At 27.8% G+C, this 26,989-nt stretch overlaps 1 long non-coding RNA gene across 1 annotated transcript in view; it reads right to left on the bottom strand.

Moving 5' to 3' along the window:
* Nucleotides 1–17,087, bottom strand: part of LOC148226518 (uncharacterized) — a 34,767-nt gene extending 17,680 nt beyond the window's left edge. Inside the window, exon 1 of the long non-coding RNA XR_015812293.1 lies at nt 17,033–17,087. This is a non-coding gene — a long non-coding RNA (uncharacterized LOC148226518). The remainder of the gene's footprint in view (nt 1–17,032) is intronic.
* Nucleotides 17,088–26,989: the final 9,902 nt, after the last annotated feature.

A 26,989-nucleotide genomic window follows, 5' to 3' on the forward strand; every position in this document is an offset into this window, starting at 1 on the left:
TTTTGTATATTAAATTATAAAATAATTATATACCAGTGTCTTGTATTTAATTATAAAGTATGTACATACATATACATATATTTCTCTATTATATTTAATTTTGTAATAAACGTTTTTATCATCAAGTCGAACGTGCTTGTTAATATACTTATATTATAATTAATTAATATGTTCATGTTTAATTATAAAATGATTAACATTTCTTAAAATATACTTCATAAGCACCAAATTGAAAATTACAAACGATTTTTACATAACTTTCATAATCTGCTTATGAAGTATCTATACAAACACGGCACGCTTAGAGCAACGTAAACATTCGATATTGATTTTATTATGTATTAATAAACGCTTCGGATTATCGTCGATAAGCAACTCAGCAAGTTCAAAAACTCAAGATATAGTATGTAAATATTATATAACTCAATTTTAAGTTAAGAAAAGCTCTCTAAACTTGACTATGTAAAAGCGCGCAAATTTTCATTAGCAATCCGTCTGCAAGTGTGTGTCTGTATGATCGAAGCAAAACTGTATCAATAAAACACGTAGGTAAATATAAACTTTGTATAGAAGCGGTTTCGCTTAATACATATTTAATCAGGTTGACGTTTTGTTTTCAGCCGTTTGTGTTTATCGGACACCTGAAACGTTAGCTCAACTGAAGTGTAAATTGCAGACAAAACCCGTTTTTCTTTTCAACCAGCTTAAATTTTCAGTCCTGGCAAAATTAATCAGAAAACTGGTGAATGAGAACGGAATCAACTTGGACGAGAAAATATGTGAAATCAAAGAGTATTCATGGCAAAAATTGTTTGTCGGAATTTCGCGAATGTTGAGGTCAGTTTGTGAAACAATGAAACGAATTATAAATAAAGTTATTTTTTATTTTGCCCATTGTTACTTAAATAAAATTCGAAAGCAAATTTCTTTTGGCTATTCTTTTATAATTTTAATTGTGCTTTATTTTTCAATGTTGTACTTAATATATCGGACCTTATTTAATAACGAACATGCCTCGACACGACAAGATATTTACTTATGATTTTCATTATTGTATCACAATTTTCATTGTTGTATCACGAAGGTATAATATTTAAACCATAATTAAAACAGGTTTGGATTAATTCAAAACCAATTAAATTTTTTTTATAATAAAACTTTTATAGATTGGAGATTAATTTGTAATAAGCTGATGTATATGTTAAAATAAATGTGTATTACCAGTATCACATCAAAATAATTTTTCACGAGTATATATGTTAATTTATATTAGCAAATATATACTTTAACTTATGCTAGTGAAATTATATGCTGCTTTAAAATAGTTATGAAACTCAATTTAAAAGTTTTTTTTTATAGTAACAAAAAATCTCGTTGAATATGTGAATTATTCTATTTACATTAAAATGCTTTGTGGTTTAGGTTCATTTAGGTTTCTTTTTGATTGTAGGCTGTAAATTTAATGAAAGCAGTTTCTTAAAGTGCAAGATAAAAATACGATCTCTTTTACATCGATTGATGAGTGAAAAAGAAAAATGAGTTGCCTCCATCAACGTGACACGAAAAAAACATTTGGTCAGTCAGGTCAATTCCCATTAAGCGCTTCCAAAGCCACCAACTAAATAATATAATGCTTACGGTGAAATATATAAAGTATCTTGTGTAATAGTGTTCTATAATCTAGTCATCATTTATTTTAAAACAGTTTTGTACTATCTTACAAAAAGAACACAATTGCATTAGTAAACAAAACTATATGTGGCGAATATTATCTGTAAACCATCACTGAAGAGTTAGAGCAGTCGCACTATTATTTTAAACTATTTGTTATAAAATTAGCGTATAAGTAAATAAGTCAAAACTCTCTATCGACTCGTCAAATAAATGAGTAGCTCTCACTCTAGTTGTAGTTAATAAGTTTTTAAGTAATGATTTTCAATAGGAGGTTTTTGCAAAATTTTTCATTATATAAACACAAAAACATACTTTTAACAAATTAAACATTTACGTAATTAAGGAAATTGTTTTTACTAGACAATTAAGTTAAATTGTATAGCAATTGTACAAATAAATAATATTATGTTAAAGAAAGAAAATAAATTATTAATGGCGAAATAGTCCTAACATTACCACTTGCTTCATTTTTAAGTCATAGCATTATTCTTCTAAAGGGATTAAATTATTAAGCGTTCAGAAAGATAATTCACTATAATAACTACAAAAATATCCCTCCCAAAAATTAATAAAAATCTGCAAAATGTCGATAAAAATTATATTTGTATATTTTAATATTTATTTTTAATTGAATGATAATATTTTAAACGGAAAGCTTATTGAAAACCACCTAACATTAAAAGCTTTTTTTTTGTATAAAACTAACTATATCACTTTTTGAGATTTTCTTATTATTTTTTTATTCCCTTCGGGGGGAAATAAATATGTTTATATATTTGTTGAAAAATCTAGCTACAATTAGTAAATTAACACAATTAAAATTAAGTTTGTGATGGTATATTTTATAACAAACACAATACTAATATTTTGCTACATATTTTTTTTACAATTATTACAATATGTTTACCCTTATTTGACATGAAATGATACTATGTAAATACAATATTTGATAGATAATAATTTTTTTTTATTGTAAATATATGTGAAATTGTAGTAAATATATGAAATATAATATTAATATTGGTTTTATTGTCTTATACTACATGTGTATATGTATCAATAAATGTATATGCTATTTTGTATGTTAATTTTAGTAAATTACATTTAATGATCATTTAAAAAAATAGTTATTATTTTATAATACTTATAATAGTCGATTACAGTATTAACAAATAAGTTATTTATAATATATTTTTTATTATATTGTGACTTATAGAAAAATTGTGAATATAGAAGTGGTTATACACATATAACCTTGTATAAAATAGTATGCTTGTAAAATTAAAAAAAAATGTGTTAAAATAAAGTAGTAAAAACTAATAAGATTATTTTTAACATTTTATCACAATCCTAATTTTGTATAATAATATATTATACATTAATGAAAATTATATTACTGTCGAAAAGTTTATTTAAAAAGTAAGGATATTGCATTTATTAAATGAAGTCGTGGGTCATTTATTTTTCTGTCGTTTCTCCATCCCTAGTTATCTGCTCGTAAATTGAAGATGCTCCCTTGGGCTATTAGTATCATAGCTATCAATACACTGAAGTGTATTAGAAAACATAATTCAACTTTAAAACTACAATTTGATCATTAATGTAAAATCTGCTCACATTTTTTTTATAAAATTCTATCACACAAAACTAATAACATTACAGTTTTAAATGCAAACATGACACAAAAAAATAATTGATTAAAATAAGATATATTGATTTCCTATTTTTTAAATAATTTTATTCGGTTTTACAATAAACATCTCTGGGGTAAATAGTAATGTGGCAACTAGAAATTTTTGATTTAAAAATCGAAAGCATATGGATAATTGTAATTATGAAAACGTTATGAAAGCTGCTGATTTATTAAAGAAAATATATCTAAGAATGGTGATATTGATAAGCATAAATATATAATAGCTGATCACTTAAAAAAAATACATCTGAGCAAATTAATGCAATGTATTTAATTATTATATAGAAAATATGTTTTTTTAACTCTCGCCATAATTTATTTATTTATAATAACATTTTGAAGTTTTTAACAATATTGAGAGGCGGGGCCGCATGAGCGAGTGTACTTCTGATCTATTAATAAGATCTTATTGATCTATAAGATCCGATAAATCTTCATTGTAATGTAACTTACAATGAAGATTTAACAATACAATATTTACGTATAATATATTGAACACTGACGTTTTGAAAACATATATAAATCTATAATTAATTAGGAAGCTAAAGTATAGCAGTGAAATAAATATTTTTTAAAACACGCAGTTCTTAAAGACATAAAATATTGTTGTTTCGTTTTAATTTAAATAATCAATAAACATGCTAAAATTTTGTACATTCGCGAAAGTAAATTTCGTAGAATCTTATTCGCGCTGGCATTACCGAACGAGATCTGTTTTACCAACATACTTCACAGCTTCACCCACCCGATAAGAGATGTCTCTCCGTAAGCGAATATGAACTTCTCGCCACGAACATTCACAACAGCCGATACGTCCATCTTAATAACGCTCCCAGGTAAACGTTAATTAGATTGTCCTCGAATATTCTCACCTTTTACCAGAGACCCGTTTAAATCACTATACCAATACCCCGGCTAAATACGTTAGGTGCCTCGCAAATTAAATCAATTACTTTATCAGCCGAGCTTCGATATATTCAGGGCTCCTTGCCGTTAACACAATAACTTAATTTCCAATTCTGAATTTATAAATGTGTAAACTTGTGAACAATAGAGCGAGAGGGAGGTAGAGAGAATTGGTAGCGGGTCGAAATAAGGTGAAATTGAAATTTATTATATTATAATACACGTACTGTACATGCGTATGTAAATATGTAAATTAATTTAACATTTAGCGAACTGTTCATAAAAATACTTTTTTTTATATTTTTGGAAGTTATTCACAGTTAAAAATGTACCTACGCATAAAATATCATTTGCTAATAAAAAATATTCGAAATTAAGAATTAATACACCAAAATCTCATCATATATAAATTTTAGGTAATCCCGAAATGAATTTTAATTTTAAAAATTAAATTTATTTTTATAGATATAACTTTTTCCCACATCACATTTAATTTTTTATAACAATTAGAATAAAATTTTGGAGGCTTTGATGCAAAATATTCCGATAGCCCCTTTTTACATTATCTGAATTTTAACTTTTTTGTCTAGGAAGTGTTGCATAAATCAATGGGAGATGGAAGGAGCAAGATCTTAAGAATTAGGTGGATAAAATAAAACCTTCCCGGCAAGTTCCTGAGTTTATCAAGAGTCAATTTAGCCATATCGAGATGTTACTTTTTAGTGTAAACGATTCAGCAGATCACAATAGAAGATTGCTGTTATTGTTTAGCCAGTTTTAAGAATTTCATAATGCACAATAATTAAAATCCCATCATACATATAAAATAATAATTTTTACAAAGAGCTTGTGGTTTGCTATTTGGCTTTGGATAACCACTGTTTTCTACGATTATTGTTGGCATAAAATATTTTCAATAGTAAGTTTATGTACTGTCACAACAGCAAAGCACGACTCACTCTTAAAACTTAAATTTAATAAAAACGACATTCATTACAGGAAAACCTAATATATGTATAAAATTTCAAATAAATTCACATATAACGTATAACACCTTACGTTTTACTTTGAAAATAGACATTTTTTAGACATTTTTCTCTTAAAACGCGTAGACATGGAGCATTTGTAGACAAACAATTTTTTAAAGGGCATTTAGATAAAGAAATATTTTTTAACGTCTGACGAAATGTTAGCATGTGACTAGTGATCAGGATTACTGATTAAAATTCTAAATTTAATTTCGATAAAATAGGCATTTACTACTTTTAAATATTAACAAGTCTTCAATTTGCCTCTTTGCTAAAAATTCCTAATGGATACTATACAGATAACTTTAACCAAATACTAAATATAATACCACTCGAAATCTCGAAAAATTCCAGTTTCAGTTCTTTAGAGAAGTTTGCTTCTCTTTATCTTGTATATAAGGTGACCAAACGTCTACCTTTAAGAAAGATTGTCCTTCTTTTGTCCTTCCTTTTAACAACAATTTTAAAAATGATATTTTTTGCGCTCCCTTAGCAATTTATTCTCCTTTGTCCTACTCAAAATAGTTTTGGAGATGGCATTTAAACAGCAATTTACGAAATGATATATTTTTAATTTGTCAAAAAATCCGAGATGGCTTTTTTATTTTTAGTGTTTTCCTACGCTATTTTTAGCATCTAGTCATCGTAATACAAACGATATCCCAAAATTATTAAAAAGCGTTTATCTATGTATGTTTTCACAAATATTTGACAAGTGCTTACGGCTTAAACCCAATCGCGAATAAATTACAAATTATTAAATGTCTTAATAAATATTTCTAGAAGTTGAAATTTAAAATCAATCTGTTCTAAAGTGAACATGGTAGTAACATAGAAAGAAAATTTTGCGTGTAATACCTGGGTTTTCACCTGAACTTCAAGCTTGAAATTAATAAACACATTTTGGCTTGCTGTCAATGCGTCCATTGGACCAATATTTATTATTAAAAGCCCGCTTACTACATACAATAAAATCCTAATATATGAGCCATTATTCAGAACCGTCTGAACATATTCAAATAAGATTATTTAGTTTTTCCTCCCTTAAATTACAACCACCAACAATTTATTTGATGTTCTTATATCTATTATATGGTAGCTAATAATAAAATTGTAAACATGAAAATGGTTATAAACCAGTAACATGTATTGTATATAATGATATGTAAAAAATATATATAGCAACATATCTCGTTGTAAAAAATATTATATTCACTCCACTCCTAGTGCGTTTATGTGTTTGATTAAAATTAGCTATTAAAAAGTCAATATTTTACTTTTTGATAAATTTTGGCGAATTATGTAGATGAAACATAAAATATTTATAGCAGTCTCAAATTATTAAACTTGTGCTATTGCGAGACAGACGAGACGCGTTTAAAGAAAAATTATAGCAACTCACACGCAACGATTGAATAACATTGCGCACAGTTATCGTTTAACGACCACAATAAAAGTTGATACCGAATTTAACGACTTCGTATATTAGTTGCAAAATTGAATTAAACTCGAACCGTCACGGATTAATAAATATATTACTATTCGTTTTATTAAATGAGAACGATAATAACTTTTACATCAGTCGTTTAATGCAATAAAATTTCTATCAATCGTTATCAGATTTTGCTTTTTATCTGTCATATAAATCTATTCGAAAAATTAAAAAAAAGTTTAACATTTTTTTAATGAAATGAGATAACCTTAACCTTTAATTGACATTGATTATTTTTTTACAAGAAGTATCACTCGCGAGTGCTATAAGTAGATTTTAATATATAACCAATAAATCATTTTATTTTATATTTTCTAGTTGAATTTAAATTTAGCGATGTGTAAATCATAAAATATGCATTAGTACCCAAAAATAAAATTTATAATTGAGAGGTACAAAGTTTTAAAACAATCTCTGTAATAGATTATATTTTGACAATATATTTTGTATTATAATAACACAAATATTTATTATTCTAAATGGTAAAACTTACAACTTTTTAATAGTTATCTATGAATGAATTACTTAAAAATGTGTTTATATTAGTTTAAACAAATTTTAGAACTATATACAATGGTGTCTTATTTTATGTCTTTGCGTTAAGCCTAAAAAATAATGATATTTTCGTTACTAACAAATAATATAGATATTTGATTAACATTGCAATTAATTAATAAATAATAATGATTGCAAATATATTAATATTACAGTGATACAAAAATATATATTTAAGTTTACTTTAAAACAGCATAAAAAAATAATTTAAAAGAAATAATGGCTAAATTTCTTAATTAATTAAAATAAATTTTTTAATGGATAATAAATTGCGCTTTTCAAAACCGTTAAAATAATATAATTTAGTTATTGATAAATAATAGAGTAAAAATTAAATTAATACAATTAAGTAACAAGAGTATTAAAATACAATATTTTTTAATTTGCATTTTCTTCTTATTCTAATCAAATCATCAAAATAATGCCATTTATCTAGTGATTATTATTATACTTATCATTCTCCTCAGGGCTTACTAATATGATTTATTAGTATGCCCTCTAAAATCAAAATAGGAAATTATTTAAAACTGATGTGATAGAAAGATTAACATACATTTATTTATTATACAGTTTTACGACCAAAAACAATTTTTATAAGCTTTTAGCAATGTATTGAATATAATATATATTAAAAGAAAAAATCCCTGCTTTTAAAATAAATTTAATTCAAGACACGACTTTATACAAGTTCAATTCTGTAACGGGCAGTTAATTGTACACGAAAACTTAATTATGTATATATTTTTTATATATATTATATATATTTTTTTTAATTTTAAGTTCGTTAAATTTAATTATATACTCAAAAATATTTACAACACCAAACTTGCTTAAGGTGTTTTTTCACTTCCTCTAATTCAATTTGCGTCAAGGATCCTACAATGACCCTTTTCAAGTCAAAAATCGATAATTCGTCAAGCTTCACAATATTAATAATTTACTCGAATATTTTTTAAAATTGAGGCAGGATTTAAACTCAAGACCGAAGAGAAGGAAGTTGAAAGCGAAAGTGAGAGCAGAAAGGGTACGGGTGAGGACGGTCGTAATTAAATCTAGGCAATTATCGAAAAACGTATACGTACAATGCGCACCATGATGGTAAGCAATCTGCCAGAGGCGGCGCGCGAAAGAATCGAGACTCTTTGACCGCGAATCTTCTCTCCGGGTGCGAACAAAAGACTTTTACCCAGGGTTAAAGGTCTAGCAGCCATTTACCGCCCCCGCTCGCGCCGCCCCTGGCCGTGAGAACTTTACGACCGCCATAAATAAAAGTGGTCCTCGGCCGCAACATCCCGGCGGGAGAATCGCGACTCTTATATCCCATTTAATACGCCAGTGCGTTAGATTCCTGCGGCTTTCCGTGACGCCCCAGAGAAAATCTAGCGGCGAGAACGACGCCCATCAGATTTCCCGAGCGTTCATTACGATGCCAGAACGCGTTAAAGATCGACCGTCTTTATCAATTTATTCCAGAGCAGCGTGTAATTAGTTGCAGTATATATAAATAAACAATACCGTATGTCTAGAAACGATTCACGAGGAAATCTTGAGAATGCTTGATCAACCTCAAACTATAAGTGAATTTATTTAAAACTTTACTAGAGAAATTACATTTATTTAATCATTGCATTTTGTTATGGTAAAAGACGTTGATCTTCTAGTGTCATTTTAATGTGGCATATGTTCCAAACGCAGAGTCAACCTGATTGTCTCAAAAAGCCGCTGTGAACTTAAGTTAAATTGCGAATTTCTGTATGTCTTTTATCGAAGTTTTGATAAAACCATATAAAAAATAAAAATAGTACCAATGCTATAGAATAATTGTGTTTTAGCTGGCCAGCTACTTAATTAGAACTCGAATAGGACAGCATTAGCTAATGGTACTCAATGCATAAAAAACATCCTTTTTTAGAGAAAATATATGTGATACTTAAGAGTTTTTTCAATATAAAAAAACGTAATTATCAACGACCAAAATAAAATCATATTAGTGGCATTAGTAGGCATCACTCGGGACTAGAGTTTCCAATTCGAGTAATCGAGTACTCGATACTCGAGTATTTTTGTCTATTTTTCAAGTACTTGATAATCGAGTATTTTGAAAATTACTCGATTAATACTCGAAATTAATTTTTTTTAAATATTTCAGAAACAAAAATAACTTTAACTCGGTCCGGTAAAGGTTAACGTCTTGCTTTTATTTGGCGTTTATGCCCGAAGTCCCGAGTTAGAGCGGTTACTATCAGGTATCATTTTTTCATAGTTCCATAGTTGCATAGTTCCGGTCGTCGGCTATGTTAGTGGGTACGACGGAGAAATTTATTTTGTGTTTTCTGTTCGACAGTCCCGACTTATCTAATTTATGGCAATGAACAATATGAAATATCAACAAAATTTTTTTTTAGGTTTTATGACTATGCAGTTGTAGCGTAAAGTGTTGTCAATTGTTTATACTGATCCCTCAGCTTAAAATATAAATCAAAACAATTGTGTGTTTTAAAGGCATTTAAAGTAAAGTCAGTTCTTTGCGAACCGTTTAGCTCTAGAGTGAAAGGGATTCACCCAAATACGACTTCGAAGGATATAGATTTAAATTCTTCGCATTAATCAGAAGGAGTAGAATATTGTATATTGTTAAGAAAAAAAATCTATTCAAGAAGAATTACAAAATACTATTTTGTCAATAGTCGAAGGAAATAAGAGAAAAGCAGAGAAGGGAATGAAAGAAGAGAACATAAAAAGAAAAAACCAAAGGTTAGCAGTAATATTAAATTCGAGACACTTTTTGCATTATTGTTTTTAAAAAGTATGTTCGTGAAGTTAAAAGAATTGTAAAAATAAACATACTAAGTATTTTATTTATTTATTTATATGTGCACAAATTTGAATAATAGCTATTTTGGTACATTTGGTAAATACTCGAAAGTACTCGAGTACTCGAGTATTTTAAAATTTTAATATTCGATACTCAAGTAGTTGATGGTTCGAGTAATTGGAGACTCTACTCGGGACCCACCAAAATATGTTGTCATTAAATAAGTACTAGTATCACACACATACCCCTAAAAGATTGTAATATGTTCATTCTTGACTTCAAGCAATATTATTCACTTCAAGTTTCTTGAATGGAGCCTAACAGTTACGACTTAGCTATATTTTATTTAACTGGATCGTGTAACGAATACTTTAGAAACAGGCAGGGCTAGTTATTATTCAGAATATTTTTTTCTACTTACAATTTACTGTAAGATCTCATAACATGTATAATTCATGAATCAATGTTTTCAATTTGATCTGTTTACTTAGTACACTTGCGTGATACTATTAACAAATCAGCTACAGTTGAATGCAACATCAATATAATCTCGCCAATCAAGAAATTTGCAGTGATTTGGATCTTTTCTGATGTTTTCAAAAGTTTGAAAAAATCCGATCGCTCGAACAAATGCGATTTCGATACGATAAAGTAGCTCGTAGCAAGCTCTGCTACAATATATACGAGTACAACGTTACAATGTATATTATACGCTACCACGTACATACACCCGATTCGTTATTATTGAATATCGTTGGTGTAGCGTGTGCTGATTGAAATTTCGCTTTTGTTATATACGATTAAACGAACGCCTGTTTACCCTTCTGACGCTATCTTCGTGCACAGCACGCGGCATGGACCATAATTCCAGCAGCCGTACTAACCCTTTCCACTGGGTGAATACACACTCACACAAGACACAGAACTGATATGACACAAGTCCTATTTTCTGGCCGTTTCTAGGTCACGTTTTATTCCACGCGATGACTGATAAATTGTGCTCTTTGTTATTGTTGGAACACATTGATCTATGTACACGGGATTCTGTGCCGCGACAGAGATTGTCATCGGCGGAATAGCGTCTAATAAAAAAATAATAAGCTCGATATTTGGAATAACAAGATGTTGCGTATTGAAAATAAACATTAATCTTATTGAATGTATATGAGTCTGTTACCGTTTTCCATATTATAATATATATTAATTTTAACGGTATATTGTTTTAAAAATATATTTGTATATTAAGTAAGAACATATGTCTTAAAAAATAGTGAATTATAATACTACTGGTTATAAATAATAATAGTTATTAATAATAAGAGTTCTTGCATGTGGTACTTTTACGCGCTAGTACACAAAAATTAAGCTCATGGAGAATCTTTAGAATATGAATATATATATATATATATATATATATATATATATATATATATATATATATATATATATATATATTCTTAGTACAATCGTCGAGGCGACTCATGGGAATCATATCCCAGCATACCATGTAGGAATTTTGTGTGAAATAAAAATATATATATTTATATTCCCTCATGAACAAGTTTCTGAGAAACATTTTTGGACCTTTTTTATTAATAGACCAAAAAATCATGCCCGAGGGTACTATGCACTAGTTAATTGTACAAGGCATACGTTAGCATTGAGTTACCTCATTTGAATTTCGTATCGCAAGACAAATCAAACATCTTTCAGGCTTTATTGCATATATTTTATAAATATATGCTGATGGAATCTGTAGTCATCTTGAAATTGGACACCCAAATCGGTTACCACTTTTGTGCACATTTTTATAAGTGGTGTTTTCACTCAATTCTTAATGGAATCTATTTTAAGAAATACTCAAAGGTCCTTGGTTTAAAATTAAAAATAACTTCATTAAGGTCTGAGATTAGAACATTGAGGAACTTTTTATTGTGCAATTTATTTAGACTTATAAAATTAAAACAAAATCTAATATAAATATTCTTCGCAAACAATTATTCACTAAAGATTTCATATTTTAATTTTTTAAAATCAACTGGTTATTTTGCCACATACTGCATATAGATTTTCATCATATTTGATTGAAACGATTTTTTTATCTTAACTTATATTCTAGTATGAATTCATGTAAGATCAAAAATGCATTTTAATACTTTGTTAAATGATTAAGTTATATATATATATATATTTTTAAGTATGTATGTGTAAGTACACTAAGGTCATAATTTGATACTCGTTTAGACACATTCTTTTCTGTTTGATTTATATATCTAAATAGCAAATTCGACATGAAGAAATACGAGATTTTATTTTTCGAAATATACTATTTCTTTTAAATTCCAATTCATGTAATTTAGATACATGACAAGATTTAATTCAACTCACGACATATACAATGTACATTAGTAAACATGAGTAAAACCACATTGAGGTACCGAGCTATCGTCCTTAATCTTATTTATAAAAAATGTTTACATTTAATATTAACCCGTATGCACATATGGATATGCAATATTTCACGGAATAAATCTGTATCCGTATGTGTTTACGAAAGAGATGAAGTTCATATACAAGGATATAAATTAAAAACAAACAAGGATTATTTTTTTATAATTTTCATGGAGAAAATTTTTAATCCGCTGTTGAAAGGCGAAGGTATGCGAGAATTTGCGTGTATTATACACCCATACTACATATGTACATACTATGTACATAGCGACTGTATACCTGCGTATTAAATAAAATATACATTCGTGAGCGATGTGCACACCGCTCGTTCAATAAGAGCATGAATGTGAGATAAATAAAATTTTGTTATTTCAAGGTTTGTTCAACTGAGTTTTCACCGTTGAGAAGAATCCCATACATTCTTTGCGGTGTAGAGATAAATTTTACATACATATAAAACGAAAGCTCAAACGTATTATTGATTATGTATAAGGGACTTATTCAATATTTTAAATGCTTCAGATGAAGCTGCACTATATTATAATATTTAATCGCAAATAAAACATGATGTATGCAGATATTTTTTAATTCACACTAAGTCATTATTAGACCGACGGTTTTGTATTATCATACTGCATCAGATTAAACGCGTTTAACAGTTCCCTTATTGAATTTAAAAATAGGACCAAAATAGTTAATTATTTATTAAAAATACTTTATTAGTATTGTACAAATATTTTATAAAGTAATACAAATGTGCGTATGTATCATATAGAAATGAAAACTGTGAATATTTAGTGTACTTCAAGGTTATTAAAATTAAACAAATATATAATTTGGATGAGTAACTTTTATTACTTATTAAATAAATTCTAGGAATCAAACATTTAATATTCCTCTTTAAAATATGAAGTTAAAGTATTAATTTTATTCCTTAAATTGATTTAAAACTTATTATTCAAGTAATGCGAATATATAATGTCAATATATTTTTAGTACTTTAATAATTTGTAATAAGTTTATAAGTCAAGTATTTTGAAATAAAACACGTAATTGTATAAACTGTTTTAAATATATGGATAAATAAAATATGAAAAAAACATTATTTGTATCGTTAAAGTAAAATTAAGGAGAAGCGCCTGCCAACTTCTGTATCGTTAGTGGTTCTCTTGCACAACTTAAAATATTCATAATGTATGTGTAAGTTTGATACAAAAAGAGCGAAAGATTAATTTAAACTTAACACAGCGAGAAAATTATAAAGGGTCCCCTGAATAAAATTTATGATTTTACTTGGGCATGAGTTTTGTGCTAAATCTGGAAATTATGGTCGGGCGCAACATCTGTACTTAAGTGTTAACAACGGTTGTACGTTATATTATTAAAAAAATAACTATTTATCACAGTTGCACGCGTATGTTTATCAATATAAACATACTATGAATGTACATGTATGCATGAACGCCCTCACACACTGTAAGAGCAAGATTAACTAGTTTGTCGGCATTAATTGTATTTTCGAATAACAGAGCATGAATAATAACATTTATGTAAATAGTCGATGCCGTTATTCCATTAGCAATGTTGAACTAACAGTCAAACCTTTGATCGTACGTTTGTGTTTGCTTGCATAACTACCAATGATAAAAATTTGATTGGCTCTAAAACGAAACAGCATTTTGATCGGCGGAAAAACGTGACAAAGGGACAACGTAACACAAACGTTACAGCTGGGATGGCCCATTCCAATTTGCACTAACCGGGTCTGTTTCGAATTAGTTTTTTAGTTTATTTCTCTCGCCATACTAGTAATTTAATAAAGTAATAGTAAAAATAGTATATTTTGTGTTTATATGTTGACAAAAATGATACACTATCAAACAATATTACCTGCGCTTTCGATTTATATCTTTCATATAATTAAATCTCTGCCCTTTTTATGTTGAATAACACTTTATTTTTTCTACATTTTCTGAAAATTTAAGCTTTAAAAATATATTATTTAAATTGACGTAAAGCGGTAAATTTATTAAATTCTACTATAAACATCAGCGCTCCGTAATTCTTACCCAAAGAGTATAGATAATTTTTATCAAGAAGTTATGCTTTAACACCAGCAATATTGGCTTTTTTGTGTTTTCAGGAACAAGGATCCATTAAGGATTTTGTTGATAAAAAGGTGAAGAGTTTAGTCCACTTAGATCGTATCTAAAATATATGTAATGTATACAGTACAAAATTAATGACAATAATAGGACATTCACATTGTTTTATACATGTGGCGCAAAAGTCACTTTCATTTTAAAAGCGATTTTTTTTGCTTATTCTTAATATTTTTTATTTATTCTTTTTAGATATATTTAAAATAATTTTAAGATGATTTTTGAATTTAAGCTCGCAGTCCAGATGTATACTAATTTATTTTTGACACTTGCCCTTCATTATTGCAGTTTCCTTGGTCACGTTGTAAAAACTATTGCTTTAGTTTTTTCTTCGTTAATTTAAATTTTAAATTAAATTAAATAAACATTAAAGTGACTGAAAATACTTTTAAAACTCGATTACAAATAAAACATATATAAAATTTTAATATGTAATAAGTTTTAAATGGTTTTTCTATGTCCAGTAATCTTCTACTTTCCCAATTTTTTTCCAAAAAGAACAATTTTTTACAAAGACACTAAAAAACTATTAAAGTAGGCGTCATTCACAAGATATATTTTGTAATGTGCAATTAAAATATAAAAAATACTATGTTGTTGTATAATATATTTATTTAAATAATTAAGTGACTTTTTGCAAACCTTGAAATAAGAATATTTAACTATTTTTTAGTTTATTTTTGAAATCCAACAACAAATATTTTTCAAAGTTTAATTTGGAAGCTCTGTCATTATAACTTGTGATTTCAATGCTGGTCTCTCGCATTGGAATTTCTGGTGCGTATCGATCGAGGAAAATGCTGTTTGCATGACACTGACACGATTATTCACTCCCGAAATTCAGCAACTCATTACCCTAATAACGACATGACACCGTCAATCTCATAAATAGCGTTAAACAAGGATAACTCTCGAATCTCGAAGATGTTCTGTATTTATGCTTTTTACAGTTTTTTTTACGATATAACTATTTTACACCGAAAGATGTAGTGGAAAAAACTAAAATACATAAATAAATATATTAAATTTATATTTAAAAAAATATAAACTAATGTGATTTTCTAAACCAAAAACACTAAATAATTTCATATCATTAAAATATAGCGTTATGTATGTAAATATATGTTTTTAATATTTTATCGTGTCATGGAAGATCAGAAATAATTATTTTATTTCTTTTACGTTTTTTTTGGATTGCAATTAATAATTAAAATAAAAGATAGATCGTGAATATATTATTGAAAAACTGTTTTTTTCTCATAAAGAATATCATATTAAAATTACAAATAAACAAACAATATAGCCAATCAATCACACAATGCGTAATGGATATATGCTGACACAAAATTATACAAGCTCTCAAACACAGACAAAGTAACAAAGTTAACAGTGGTTAATAATAGGGTAAATATTAACCCGCTGGTATTTTAACGCTATATCATACATTTTAAAAATAAAAAAATGACTGATAGAACACCTTTCAGAACCTTAAATATTTAATGCGTGCTAATCTTTTGGGAATATTCTCGCTATATATAAAAAAAATCCATCTCATTACAAAAGCGGCAAAGAATAAAGCATTCCAATAAATTATCGTCCCATTAGCTTATTGCCTTTACTAAGTACAATATTAAGTAAACCTTAACGCGTTTACTATTTTTTTTAGATATTCATTTTTTTATTAGACAATTCGGTTTTCGCGAAATACAATCAACCAATTAACAGCCAAACAGCTCATTCTCGCTAATTTTAAAATATTTTTTATATAAAACAGGATTATTGATTCATATAAATAAAAAATATTTTTGTACAGTATATATATATTTTAAATCGTGCGATAATGCATAAAATTGGCCATTTTAATTAAATAAAATTAATAATATAATTTTCAATAGCTTATAACTTTAACACACATGTAGTTTACATAAATGAGTGTTAAAAATATTTTTATTTTACGGGAACTAAATTAAAAATAATTATTACGTAATAGTTATATACTGTATATACATATATATTAACAAATTATAAGACAATTTTCTTTAATCAAATGCATTATCATCCTGATCACGAATATGCAAAGGAATAAGTATCGTCTATATCCTCGTTCCGTCCAAGTTAGTACTAGTTATTATCACCATATAGAATTTTTATTGCTTCTTTGTGTCTCCATATTTTAATTAAGAGTTCCTGTCACATGCCTTTTGAAAGTGCATATGATCATCAAACATATACAAAACTTATTTGCAATTTACACACCAAAATAAGCGCCACAAAATCCATTGCACTACTTGACTCGTACCACGTGCTTCTCTGACCAAGATAGAATTTGACTGTTTTGCTGTTTTAGACTCCCACCGCGCCAGTATATAAAATGAAGCGAAATATAGAATGACCTCATATGGACGATTCTCAGTGTAAGTTATAATGATCCTTCAATTTTGTAGATCTGTGTGATTTAATTATATTAAATATATTTATCTATTCAGGAAAAACATTATTTCTTATATAATATTTTAAATATTGTATGAGTTTCCGAAAAAAAATTCCAGGAATCTCACAATTGGGAGAAAAACATTTTTCGCTTACTTTTTAAAATAGGTAAATATATCATTTTTCGATACTTCCAATTAACAGAAAAAATGCATTTATTCATACTTATTAATAAAAAATAGTTCTCTCTATTTCGAACGCAGTAATCGAACCAATAACCCCTTGAACGTTACAAAAGCATTTATGGATTACACTATAGCTGGTCCTATGAAAAACTCTAACGATATAATATTTTTACAATGCTGCAAATTTATAGTGAAGCGAATATTTGATGCTAATTATCAGCTATATAAAAATATTTTATATATTGTTGTTTGTGCATCACCTTTAGTGATTGTTTTATTAAAACAATCAATGAGATGACATATGTATTTTACTAAATCCAATCCAATCAGTCAATCTATAGTTAATCACTAATAAAAAGATTTAGGTAAATTTATAAATTTTCTAAAGCTAAATTTAACAACACAAATTATCCCTCAAGGGTTGTAAACCATATTATGCTGCTAAGAAATTTAGATCCACCAAAATTGTGCAATGTAATGCAGTTGTTTTTGAAGAAACTTTTCTTTATCAAATACACTTCTCAGGTATTATTTTTAACAGTAATTTATATCGATTATCATAGATGAGGTATTATTTGATTTTTTCAGTCTCACAGATTTTTATAATTTTCTTTATATTAAATACATACAGGATATTCTATATGAGTAGAAGTATGTAGCTCATTATTAGAGAATTTTCAATATATAATATGTACGACCTAGTTATATCTAGATAAGCTTAATCTGTGATAGTCGATTGGAATTATATTCATATGGTAATTACTAATTCCAATCTCCTAGATACAATAGAAATGAAAAAACATTAATGTCCATATGGGATTTAAACCTAAGATTTTCAGGTCAATATTCAGAGACTTATACTGTTATAAATAGTGAAAATCAAGGTAGATCGTAAATATATGATTAAAAAATATCTTATAATAAGCTTAATTCATCTTATAAAGAATATCACATATGTATAAAAAAATATATAGCTAATATCATACAAGAAACTAAAAAGTAAGTTAGTTTATAATCGACGCTCTATACTCTGACACAAAATTAAACCTACTCTCAAATTTAATTAAGATAATTTTATGTATAACACCTCTCACATGCATATTCACAACTTAAAGTAAAACAATCACAAAGCAAAGAAATTAGTCTAAAGACATAAGAAGAGTGAGTATTGAGATAAGTAAGATAAAACATATTATTATTATTTTTGTGTAAATGTTCTTATTGTGAAAATAAAAGTAAATAGCAAAAATATGTATAATAAATAGAATCCAAAAAAAGACAAATAACCAAAACTAAAGAAAACTATGTTAACACAACAAGGCGAGCGGGGTACAAAAAGCCCTAAATTTATTCGTAATGCAATTAAACAGTAAATTGCGACATTAAAGAGTACACCCGGGCCGCGAAAAGTTTCGCACAGGGCGAGACCGTCGGTCGGGCGGGGAGGCGAAACGAAAGCTCGGATAAACTTTTATCACTTATCAAAAGTTGGAGCGGCCGTGCCGCGCCGAGGACTACCTGAACTTTCCTGTTTGCCCAGGATACAAGAAGTGTTGTGGTCACGTGACTTCGTGTTTACTGCGCGAAAAGATTAATTCGCGTACCAACTTGGCGAATAAATGCGAGCGGGCACGAGTGCAATTAACGCGACCCCCTTCTTCCCTTCCGCCAGGAGACGAAAAGAACAATAATCTGGACTTGGTATTTTTGTCGTATGTACATAGGTACTAGTACTCTACACATTGTGTTTGCTCTTCTACTAAACGACGACGCTACTGTGCTGTAGTTTTTCATTATTTTCATTGTTCGAAATCGGTAAAGCGCATTATCCGCCCTTTGAATCAAAGTATTGCTTTGTGCACAGTTCGCATTCACTACTTGCACTATAAATAATGTAATTAAGTAAAAATGGTAAACTAAAAATAGTTTCCGTCGTATTAAACATTTTCATATATTCCATTTTCATACAAATTATATTTGTATACAAATAAAAAAGAAGTTTAAATGCACAAAAATTATAAATACATTATTAAAAATTAAATAACTTAAACTTATGTAAAAATATATATACAATATATAGTTAAAATACAATAATGTAAAGCAACTAATTATATACAAGTAAAATATATAATAATATTAAAACAAATATTAAAAAATTATATTGTAGTAAGCTAATGAAGTATTAATTATATCAAAATCACTCAGTGAAGAAATTTAACAGCGAAACAATATTAACACACTAATCTCTAGAATCGATGGCTACAAGATTTTTGATTAAGATTAGGACAAAAATAGTGTGGTCCGTGAGGTGCTGGACTTAATAGACTAGAGGTAACGGGTTTAAGCCACCTCAGCAGATTAAAAATTTTATTTATAAAAATGTGTTTTATCAAAAAATGATGATAGCTGCAAAATGATTATTTAAAAATTAAAATACATAATAAACAATATTAATTTAATATACATGTTACTGATTTTCAGAATTTCAGTTTGGTACTTTTAATACTTACTTTTAGGTGTTGTTTGTGTTTGATTGACTTACACCGTTGGTACTGATTTATCCCGTTGTAACGAATTATATAGATTAAAATATGTTTGCTGAATTGATTAATACGAAGGTCTAAAACAAAGAGGGTAGCACTAGATACATAATTATTATTCGTTAGACTATGCTAGCTTTCATTGTGTTTCTAAAATATTTCATATGTAAGGTTTGTGACTTTGTGAAAATATAAAAACATTTAATAAATTTTTAAATAATAAAAATAACATTTAAGCATTGATAAACTAAATGTAAATAGTTAATCCTTTAGCTGCTAATGTGTTTTTAAAAATCGTATTTTTTCACATATTCATAGTTTCATAATACACAATAATATAAACAAATATATATAAAAAGTGTTTCATGTCTGAGCCACTCGATCACAATAGAGTAAAAATTTTACAAATTCATTATGACATCAACAACGATCGACGTGAGCATTTATTTAATGTTATCACAGACAACGATATATCATAGTTTAGAGTAAAAAGATTGAAAGAGTACAACATTAAAAAAATGTAAGAATAATTTTAATAAACTCTCTGTTAGACCGCAAAGTTTTCATTCCACCTTTATTGATATTCGTTGGTTACTATAAAATAACCACAATATGAAATAGTTTAATTATAAATTTGATAATATTATATTTAAGTATCTACCGGAAATACAAATAATACTTTGTGATAATTCAGAGTAACTAATTTAAAATTTTATACTTCTTTACAACAAATTTTCACGATTAGAATGATTATTAATTCCTGTTCCATCGTTAAATTATATTCTAAATTTATTATAATTAAGTTTGATAGATATTATAAGTTATTATTTAAAAAAAAATTTAAAAATAATATTTAAGAGATTTTAAAGGTTTAAGTCGATGTTTGGTTTTTACATTAAAACTGTTTTTTTTAATCAAATTAGCATATATTTTTAAAATAAAATTAAACTTTGTATTATCTAAGGGAAATTTTTTAATCAGTCTGATCTAATATCTTATTTTAGAGAAACCGTTCAAAAATACATAACTCCTATAAAAAAAATCTTGCATAAAAAGCAGATTTTTTTATACATAAGTGTACTTCAAATTAAAACCACGTACATACAATTTTTAGGTAATAAAATAGTTTTCGGTAAGAACCTAATATGTCTTGCATATTATTCTTAAAAATGTATAGACTTTATACAAACAGCGTTTTTTACAGAGCAATGCGATTTATTTGGATATGACGAAAATTCAGCATGCAAGTGTTAGAAACTATTGATTATATTAATAAATTTTTTTTAAAGAAAAGTATTTAATTTCTACATTTTTCTCTTATTGCTGATTGATATCAGTAATTTTAATTCTTTAATGCATAATTTCTTTCTATGCAATTGAAAATTTCAAAAATCACTTATGGTGAAAAATATATTACAATTTTAGTCACGATTATTGTTTCAAATAAAATAACTATTACCGCATTTTTTTTCATCATAAATGCATTTATGTTATCTCGTATAAATATGATACAAAAACCATCTGTAATTTTGTCAATAATTTTATTAAAAAGCACTAAAAATTTCTAACCAGTAACGGATTATTTTGGTGACTAGCTATAAGACATATTATAGATATTATTTATCCTCCGTAAAAAATGTGATTTTTATTAAATTATTAGTGAATTATTAATTTGTAAAAATGTTAATATTTAATTTATATAAAAGTATATGATCGTGAAAATTTAAATCTTATTCAAAGTGTAAGGGTGAAACTAAATACGGAACACCCAAAGAGGCTTTCAAACTTTGTTGGTTCAGCTCCCTCACTAATTTTTGCGATGTCTTTATTCTGCTTCGTAATGGTGGATGTTTCAGGTAGAATTGCAATAAACTTTTACGCCACTTTATAAATGTAAACAAATCTGATATGTATTTTAAAACTATTTTTTTTTAAATAAAACGAATCAATAGTTTTGCATGAACTGTTCAATAATTCATTACAATCAATTTGACCATATTTTCGGTTGTTTTTAAAAAGATTTTTTAACAGATATTTTTGAAAAATTATGAAATGCATAACGTATGACTCTTGGTATGTTGTTTTTAATCCAGAAGCATTACAGATAACCAGAAAAATTGTAAAATGCACACAAAAACAGTTTTGTAAAGTAAATTGTTCGGTTATTTTTTTATTATAACGTATGAAGCACGTTTATTTATAACTATCGAAAAAAATAGTATTTATACTATAGAAAAAAGTGATAGTCAGTTAACTAACAAATTAAACGACAATGATTAATATAATTGTAAGTAAAATTGCAACATGCTATTTCTAAAAAAAGATTCCGGATCGGCAAGGAGCGCTCCAAGGTCCCATTATGTAAAGCAAATCGCAACGAGGTGGAACAATATCTCATCAGGCTAATAAATTCATAAATATACTGTGGCAGACTGGCACCCTACCTACCCTTAGTCCCATTCAGTTCCGCGATTCCGTCCGTACCGAAACAGACTTCTGTAAGTTTGCAATTTTCCAGAGCAATGAAGCGTGAGTCGCAGGCAAAAGTTTACGACGTCGTAATAGATTTTTGTGGCATTCGGTTCGGCGTTCAAATGAAGTATTATACGATTTGAATAAAGAGTGCACAACTAGGCGGAAGATATGGTAGCGTGTTTTTTCTCTCTTTTAGCTCTTTCGTGCTCCAGCCATACGTCGAACCAAAAATTGCACCCATCCAAAAGTTCGTCGCGGTATGTAAATCGTATGTATATAAATCTTGCTTACTGTAAATTAAACCGAGTTAATCGGATCTAAAAAATATATATATATATATATATATATATATATATATATATATATATATATAACGGGTTAAACTTTGAGATAAGGCCGTAATACATATTAAAAGGTCCTCTCTCGACTATCAAATATTATTTGAGGAAAAACGATATGGTGATGTGAAAAGTTTTTCAATTTCCGTTCGTTTTTTCTCTCTCACAAAACGTCAAAAGGTTCGCCAAGATAATATCGAACGTTTTAAATTGAAGTTGTTTGATAATTTACGTTACATAGAGCGTTTAAAATAAATCGTAGATTAAAAATAACATTTGTAAAGCAGAAATGGTATTATATAAAATTTAAAATGTTTTAACGAGATGTAAATATGGATGATGACATTTGTTATTCTATAAATTTATATAAAAAATAATAAATATTTTAACGTACATGATTATAGATTTATATTAATATATTATTATATATGTACAATATATACAATACCAAATATAAAGGTCTGAATAGCATAATCTGTGAGGTGATAGAATTTTTAAAAAAAATACACTTTTCTTAAAAACAGCCTTTAGGTACGTCGTGACATCGTGTATTGAAAGTTAATAAATATCACTAGATCAGAGACTTCAGTTTTAGTATAGTATTGTCAGAAAAATGTGCATTATAAACTGATAATTTGGATATTAACAGTTATGTTATTAAATATAAGTCATTGATAATTACTTCCATTGTAATGCAATGAATTAGGACATAATAAAGCTAAAAGTTCTTATATTTATAATAAAAAAAATTAATTTATTTGTAATATTTAACTAAATATACAAAATAAAATTCTTATTATAAATATGTAGTGTTAGATTATTTCATCGTAATGATTATAAAAATTAAGAATAATATTTTTGTGTCTTATAAAATCAGACAATAATTGGTTAAATAATTTTATTATTTTTATTTGTATCAACGGCCTCGACTTATGATTCAACAATACTTAAAATATACTATAAATACTAGATTAAGATTTTTTATATTTTATATTATTATAGATATCTATATAATATTGATAAACAGAGAACTGGATGATCGTTGAAGAGAACAAACTTTAATAGGATGATAATTTGTTATAATTAACTACAAAATTTGTTATAATAACAGCCGTCGTTACACTACATTTTTCATATTTTAGCAAGACAAATATAAAATCCTCTAATTATTAAAAATTATTGAAAAAATTAAATTTAAGCTTAGCGACAGAGAAATTCAATGACATAACTCCGTGGAAAGCCCCCATACATTTTTTAATATGCTAATTCCCGCGTGATAAGACCAATTAGCGAAGTGCCATGCAAATACTTTTGACTTTTATTAAAAGCTTTACAGTAAGCATGCATATTTTTAAATATCTGGAATGGATCCATCCTTTCTTATACAACAGTATAAAAAATGCAACGGTTTTAAAACATTTCAAAGTACTCTTACAAATTTTAATTTTAACAAAAGGCTCTTTAAGGTTCGGTAACCTTAGGGAGTTATGACTTTGTAGCCAGTGAGACTCAAGGTGGAATCTAGATATTACATTATATGTTGCGACAAACGATAAATGGCGAGAGCGGTGGTGGAGAAGCTAGCGGAGGGATGATGCCGATGACGATCCTCAGAGTTTTGATTCGTGTGGCAGCGACAGTATATTCTCCGAGCGGTGGTGAAAAAGCTGGCGGCAGGATGTGTGAGTCTATGATCATATGTTGTTCGCGGACAGCGGGCGTCTGCTTGTTTCTTCGAGTGGCTGTTGGTTTCTGCCTTCTCCTTATCGGAGTCCAGGCTGCAAAGTTTGCTGATCAATTGCAATTATGCAGCGATTATTCAGTCAATCGCTGCAGCCGCTTCTTGGAACAGTGAAATAGGTATACGCTTTTAGAAAGCGACGTTCGCTTGATGGGCATTGTCCAAGGTGGTATTGAATTGCAACTGGAATCTTGTGGATCCGGTGATTTATTATATCAGTGACCGTTTCGCAACAAAGAAATATTCTCTCAATGATGGAGTATATTTACAGTAAGAACAAAACTCGTGTTATATATGTGGTCGTAAAGAGGGCTTTTGTGTGGTCCATCCTTTTTGGTCACAGTAAATTAACGCTAGGTTTAAGACAAAGACCGTTCAAAATGGGCATTTGTGTGTGGCCGCCATAGCTCTGAAAATTCTCGATAAATAAGAAATCATTAGATTAGGCATTTTCCTTGAGAAATTCCCGAGGACAAACACTACTCGTTACTAATCTATATTTTAATATTTTTTAACAATAAAACTACTTATGTAAATATTAAAAGTAAGGGGTATTATTAAATATATATAATACATATGTTATTTATAATTGTAATATAATACAATATGTAAATTTGTTATACGCTTACAATTATATATTGTTAAGTGCATCAATGTTACTCTTTGTTGAAGTTAGTTGATCCGTAACCATTAAACCAGCATACATATTGCCTGACTGAGTATTATTAATAATGGCAATTTACTTGTTCAAAACTATAATTTATTTAGAGAATATTTCACATTTGTGATTGTGAAATATTTTACCTTTACATTTTATTAAAATGTATTATTAATAAATACTTTATGGACTAACTCAAGTAGCATACCATCAATAATCATGCCGTTTTTAACTTTAGTCTGGAATACGCGGTTTGTACTAAAATTGCCTCAATTGAAATTTCAGTTAAACACGTATATATTATAAATGAATGCACGTGATTATTACACGTGTCAGTAATCATAGCCACGTCAAAGCTAAGTGTCCGACTCCATTACGGTGTTGACCATCCCATAACAAACGGTCTCACGCCTCATGTGCTTAAAGGAGAATAATTGACGAAGGGACAAACCCATCCTGTAGTATAGTGGGTCATTGTCATTCTGAACGTATATCTAAAGCCATACTACAATTCACCATAGACCATTTTCCATAGAGTTTCCCTATTGTGTGTTATATATAGTAAGTTTCTGAAAGCAACATACCCGTTTGTTTACGTTTGATATTAGTTTGGACGTGCATTTCGGAGATACAATGCGATTTAGCGAAAATTCGGCGCTAAACCCTCGATTTAATTGGAAAAGTTATGATGAATCCGTTTGGCGTAATGCCTTATGTAAACTTATTTAATTCCACGATGTGATTGTATTGCAAATTATAAAATAATACGATACTTTAAACTTTGTATAATTGCTTACTATTTGTGTTTAATATAATTTATGTGAATATTTTAAAGATAATTTTTCTATAATATGTACTTATATTAAGCAATAATTGTAACAATTTGCTTCTTTAATTTTATTTGAACTCCCAAAGTGGCTTTTCTTGATGATAAATGGAATATTCAAAGATTAAACTTGTATTTATAGCAGCGAGATTAAAATAAATACATTAAATAATCTTTTAAAGCAAAACATATAATAAACTTGACTTAATTTGACTTTATATTAACCAATTAAAACTGTATGCCTAATTTATAATATAATTATATAAGTTAGTATATATTACCGAAAACTCGCGAATATAATTGTCTAGCGATATTAAATTTTTAGAAAGCTTAACGTCAACGATAGAGGTATTTTTAATGTATTATAAATAAATAAAATGTGATAAATTGATGAATTAATAAAATCAGATATACTTGGTTTGCAATATTTATAAATTACCACACTACAAACTAACCACAGAAATCGTTTTTATGTATTGATCCAATAAACCGATAAAAAGCTCAATAAAAATCTTACAATTTCGTTAGGTTCATTATCAGCATTTAGTAAAATATTTGAAAAAATATTCATTATGCGCTTAAAAGAATCTCTTGAAGAATAAAATTATTTACAAACAGTTAAGCTTTTGCAAAAATTACTGGACAACATATTAAATAAATAGTTTGATTGAGCATACGTGCTCTAATTTTTAAATGCAAAATTGTAATCGCAATTTGATATTAGATATAGAAAAAGCTTTGACACGATATGGTTTGATTAATTCACGTTATAAATACGAGACTCCTGGCTATCTACTATAGTACTTATTACCTGAGAAGTAAAAAGTTCGTTGTTTCAGTAAATAATGAATGTTCGGTTACGCGTAAAATTCCAGCTGGAGTTTTTTAGCTAAGTTTATTCTCTTTATTTTGAGCAAACTGTATCTCAAAATAAGAAAATGGGTGTTTAGCAATGTACGCTTAAGACATAGCTATTTTGATAAGTGATTAAGGTCTTAAAATAATCGAGAATAAATTACA

The sequence above is a fragment of the Plectrocnemia conspersa genome, unplaced genomic scaffold (genome assembly GCF_051122295.1).
Source record: "Plectrocnemia conspersa isolate PC_06_02 unplaced genomic scaffold, ASM5112229v1 ptg000014l, whole genome shotgun sequence".
NCBI classification, from domain to species: Eukaryota; Metazoa; Arthropoda; class Insecta; order Trichoptera; family Polycentropodidae; genus Plectrocnemia; species Plectrocnemia conspersa.